Here is a 6,239-nt window from a genome sequence, read left to right as displayed (position 1 = left end):
TTTATTTGGCATAAAGTTTTTCGATTTCCTAAAGTTTGTCTTCATCTTTTATTCTTCAATAAAATAGTGGATGGTATTTAATTATTAATGAGAAAGAGATGAAAGGAATTATATTAAAAATTACACAAATACACAACTTATGTTTCTAATATTACAAAAAATCTCAACTCCCTAAACATATTATAAAAATTCCAATATATACATAGAAGGTTATATATATGTCGGCTATGTTATGTATATTAATAAGGAGAGAGACTAAATATTAATAGGGAGAGAGGGTAAAATAATTAAAAAAGTGTAAAAAAAAGTAATTACTTCCAAAATGATTGGTATTTATGATATTTATGTTGGTCCATATTGTTCAGATTTGTTAGAAGGTACTGAAGCATCTCTTTTCTTTTTTCTTTTTTTTAATTTTATTCTTTTTGGATAGATCTGAGCAATACATGCATAATTTGGGGCTTAATTATAATTATAATTTTTAAACTAAGTTTAATTTCTATATTATCATATGTGTGTTATGGTGAAACTTGTGCTGACATCAAGTTAATTATCCTACTATACATCCAGGTACGTACTTCTACTTTTTATGATGTTTAGTATTTTTTTTTAATAATCGTGATGTTCGAGGAGCGGAGCCACCTTATGATTAGGGGTCATCCGAATCTCCTTCGATGGAAAGTTATACTATTTATATATGGTTAAAATTATCTTTTATATATATATAATTTATGTTGAACCCCCTTCGACTAGTTCTGTGTGGTTACTTTTTCAATTTTGAACACCCTTAGTGAAAATTCTAACTCCGTCACTGCTTCGACACATCTAAACTAAATCTACAGAATATCTGCTACCTCCCACCTAATATTCTCTTATGTTTAGGTACAGCATTATTTAATAAAAACTATACAATATACAAGGGGAAAGGATTAAGCACAAGAATACTACGTATTTAACTTGTGTGGACCTAACAAATTATTTATTTTCTATGCTCATATATAAATTCTCAAGATCTTCTAGGATGAGAAAATATTCCTGGTCTCTTGTTGTGTGCAGAAAAGTACAATTCTATATATTCCACTTCATTAGAAAATCTTAAATAAAATCTTTGATTGTGAATTCTATATTTTCATTGAGAATTAAATTCATGAAGAAACCAAGAGGATTCATTTATATACATGAAAAATTCCTCTTACAGCTAAACTACTTATTATTCTAATAAATAGCATGTGTGTCATACTGGCGGAGTCAGGAATCTCATCAAGGGATTCGCAGGTGAACATACGAATTAATCGAAGGAGGTTCGACATCTATTATATATATATAAAAAATAATTTTAACCATGTATATTGTATAATTTTTCGTCAAGAGGGGATTTGGATGAACCCCTATCCCAAGTATAGCTCCGCCCCTGTACTTGGTATTGAATTCTTTCAATCAGTATGCTTGAACTTGCACACTTTTACTACATGATCTTTTCTTCTTCATCTTAAACACAATTTCCTTGCTTTTTTCTGTCACATGCTTCAAGTATTTTCTAGTTATAATTTCTTTGTTATAAAGTAATTGTATAACTTATCTTTCCAAAACAGAAAGAGAATTAGGCCTGCATTTTTAAAATTGTTTTGTGACTTCATCGTCACTAACCAACTATTCATGATTCATGGATGAAGATTTGTGGGGCATTCATACATATATATGGATGTTTGAAAATTAATATATATAGATATGGATAGAATTTGTATAGGTTGTTAAAATAGACATTGGTTGAAAATAATTTTGTGCTAAAAGAAGTAATCCCTCCATTTCGGAATAACTGAATTGTTGAGGTATTTATTGGTGTTTCGAAATAAATGAATCATTAAATTTTTTTTTCAAATTTGCCCTAATAATTTGACAACCAATTAAATTTTGAAAAGGTATTATTACAAGGTCAACTTTTTCTTTTTTGGGGTAAAAATAGAAATTATGTTAAATTTATGTCTTTAATGCTTTTTTCTTAATATGTGTGTCAAAATCCAACAATTCATTTATTATGAAACGAAGGGAATATAAGTTAAAACATTGAAAATTGATATTGAATCCCAAGTACAATTAATAATTTCAAAAACAACTCATGTTAATTCATGGAACTACATATATTATGTTTGATTGTACAGTTGATTCCTAGTACCATAGTATATATAAATATACATATATAACGTGAAGCCTAATAAATGTCTTCCAAAAAAGAAAGTGAATGCATTTGTTATTGAACAAGGCCAGTATATATCATCACTAAAGAACAAGGCATGCATGTATGTAGTACTAACAAACGAAGCTTCAGCATTTTTTTTTTATAAGTATCTTCTCATCACGTTGTCAGAAAAGCATGTAGGGGCGGCGGAGCCATGTGGGAGCGAAGAGTTCATTAGAATTTTTTATCATAAAAAATTAGATTATATATATAAGTAAAATTATATTTTTATGTATATATTACTATTATTAATTACTACTGTTAATAAGAGTGAAGAAGCAGGCAACTCTTCATCGATATGTTTGTTTTTTTACTTGCTCCAATTGCTCTGTGATTTTATTATACTATCCTTAATTAATTATTTTAAGTTATTTATATATAAGAAAATTAATAATACTTAATTTAAAAAGATAAAATAGATATTTATGACATGCCTGTTTCAGTTGCTTCAATCGTTGTTTTATTATATCAACTCAAATTAATTATTATAAGTCATCTAGGTATTAAAAAATTAATCATATTTAAAAAATAATAAAATATATATAAATGATAAATCAATTCTTGATGTTTTAGATTAATAGGACATCTTATATGAGACTTATTTAAAAAATTTACAAGTATGTTTTCCCATGATTTTGCTATATTACCCCTAATTAATTATTGTAAGACATTTACATATAAGAAAATTAATAATATTTAATAAAAAAGGTAAAATAGACATTTATGATATGTTTACTTCAGCTGTTTCAACCATAATTTTACTATATCACCCCTAATTAATTATTATAAGTCATTTACGTATTAAAAATTTAATAATATTTAATAAATATAAAATTGACATAAAATGATAAATTAATTCTTAATGTTTTAAATTAACATGACATCTTACATAAGACGCATTTAATTTTTTTTCACAAATATTTTTTCATAGTAATTTTACTATATCACTTCTAATTAGGTATTATAAGTCATTTAGGACATATCCACTTCGCTGCTTCAATCATAAAATTTGGTTGACTTTCGAATTTATTTCAGTGCTACTTAAATTGAAATAGAAGAAAAAATATTATAAATCATAATAATTATAAACTTAAATTAATTTAAGAATATAATTAAATATCAATGCCACAAAATTTTGGATAAGGAGAGTAACATATATTATTTGAAAATTATATAAAAAATATTATAAATTACAATCGCGAACAATTTAAAATATTTAAAAACATATTAAGATTCTGATTGATTATCTAAATTATATTTGTGTCACGTAAATTCGGGATAGTTTTGACATTTTATAATTTCATGTTTTATTGTTTTAATTTAATAATTTGTTGATTCAAATGATGTTTTCGAATTTAACATGTTTTTAAAATTTAGTACTTTGTTTATTTTAATGTATTTACTTTATTTTGTTAAAATATTATATATTTAAAAATTATGCAAAAAAATAATTATAATCATAACTATTAACATCTTATAATATCTTAAAAACATAGAGTAAAAAATATGATTAACTTTTGAAATTCTAATAGTGTCACATAAGTTGCGAAAAAAGTAAGTAACATAAATTATTTGAAATTACATTAAAAGATACTAAAATCACAAAGATTAACTATTTAAAATATTTCAAAAAATATATTAGTAAAAAAAATTTGACTGAATCACTAAATTCTAAAATTGGGACAAAACGAGTAACAAAAATTACATAAAAGATATTATAAATCACAATGATTAGCAACTTAAATTATTTAAAAATTTATATTAATAAAAATTTGATTGACACTCTAAATGTTATTTGTGCTAAATAAATTAAGATAACGTAAATAATATATATATAGAGAGAGAGAGAGATGTTGAATGCTCATCTTAACTGTGTGTCGACTTTTTCATATTTTAAAATTTTCTAGTAAATATCTTCACCATCACTGAGTTGGAGATCATTGATTAGCTAGGAAAGAGATTTTATCTTATCTAATAAATAATGTCACCAATTGATGAAGTCAAGAATCTTTATATATTTAAGATCTATTTATTATTTATGTATAAAAATTAAATTTGTTATCTACATTTTAGATATAGTCTTAATACATACACAATATAATTTTTTGATAAAATATGTTCAACTAGCTCTATTTTCTTAGATATAATATATAAATATGTTCTTTAACTGAGTTTGGAGTCTAAAGGGTAAGTTTTTTCTGTCAAAATTTCAAAAGGGCACATCAAAATGAAAAAATTTCAAAATGGAAAACGTTAATGGTGTTGGTTCACGTTAGTTCACATGATAAAGTGTAAGGTAAGATGGTGAGTTTATAAGGTAAATAGATTCTCTTACCTTATTATTTGACTAAAAAAGTTGGTAAGGATTCAAAATTTAATGACATCAATGTACTTCCTCTGTACATCTTTCTTTATCCATTTAGTCTGCTACAACCATTCTCTTTTTATATTTGCGCTTGGGACAGACAATGTAAGAGCTTCGTAGACGGAATTTTTTTTCTTTAAATTTGATTCGTATTTAGAGCCAAAAGAACTTCAAATATCATAGCCCCATTTTTTCTTTTTTTTTTTTTTAGATATGTGAAGTGTGTTGTCAAACTTTAGACGGTTGAATTTAGCTATCAGTTTCCACAAAATACGTATCAAATTTTAATACAAAACGTTTTTCTTGTTTGGAATAATGTTTTCTGTAATAGTAATATAGAATAAAGAAAAGCATGCGTGAATTAAATATTAGAATCCAAAATATTCATTGATAGATATAGATAAATCTTGCATTTCATTGTGTTTGAAAGTTGACACCCCTTATATTCTTTTTATGTCAACATCCACTCTCATATTCAACAAGGTTTTTTGTCGTTTTTAATGGTCATGCAGTGGCATTTTCAAAAAGATAATTGCTTATAAGGCTGTATATATGGCCCCTCTTTTATTTGAAATCTATTTTCATTTTTCTAAAAAATTATATATTGCTGATTAAATAACTGTTGTAATTGTGAGGTAAGTAGAAACGTTATGGAGAATGACAGAAATTAGACTTACTTTTATGAATTCCTTTTTTTATAATGTTAAGGAGCTACTCCCAAGCAACTATATATATAGACAGATGCGAGTGTACTTACGAAAACTATTAAGTCTCGTCATTCGGATGAAAGGAATATTAACTTAATAAACTTGCTCAACACTATACTTCAATTCTGTTTCTAACAATTCCAGTGTCGTCTATTAAAACGAACGAAAATGTTTTTAAAAAATAATAATAATAATAAGCATACGACATACAAAAAGTTCATGTACTTCTATGTTGACTGATTGGAAAAATCGAAAAGTTCAAATAAGAAAGGACTTCTTGGTCACTGTTTTTGCTCATGTCTGAATTTCCACTTAGCTTGTACCTGAGTTCACGAATCAGAGGGGTTTAGATTGATTTATTTTCAAAGTGCTTTTCTGAGTTGCCACTTAGCTTATACCTGAGTTCTCGAACCAGAGTGTGTTTAAATTGACTTATTCTCAAGTGTTTTTAGTATTTTCGATTGTGTTTGGGTAAGCCAAAAAATACTTTTCAGTACTCACTTTTAAGCCAATAGCGTAAAAAAAAACAAAAATAGAATATTCCCCACTTATGACTTTTAGGGTTGGTACCCGGGATAAGAGAGACTAACTAATTCTAGGACAACTAATTCTAGGATTACATTAGATTGAGTTTATCCCATGCCTCATTGAAATAAAATGCATAGAATAACTCATCCCGAAATTATACTGTTATTTTTATCCCACTTTGTAGGTGGAATGACTAATCCCCGAATAATTAATCCCAAGAAAATTTATTTCCAACCAGACAACCCCTTAGCTTAAAAGCCAATCCAAATCCCCTCCTAGTATCCCAGGCCCCAAACTTTCTAGTCTCGACAGTCGAACTAAAACATATCTTGATGCATTACGGTACAGGCAATATTTTAATGCATGACCACACTTGTAATGGGTAAACACAAACAATCAATAG

Source organism: Capsicum annuum, chromosome 7 (genome assembly GCF_002878395.1).
Source record: "Capsicum annuum cultivar UCD-10X-F1 chromosome 7, UCD10Xv1.1, whole genome shotgun sequence".
Lineage (NCBI taxonomy): Eukaryota > Viridiplantae > Streptophyta > Magnoliopsida > Solanales > Solanaceae > Capsicum > Capsicum annuum.
This window is presented reverse-complemented; position numbering follows the sequence as displayed.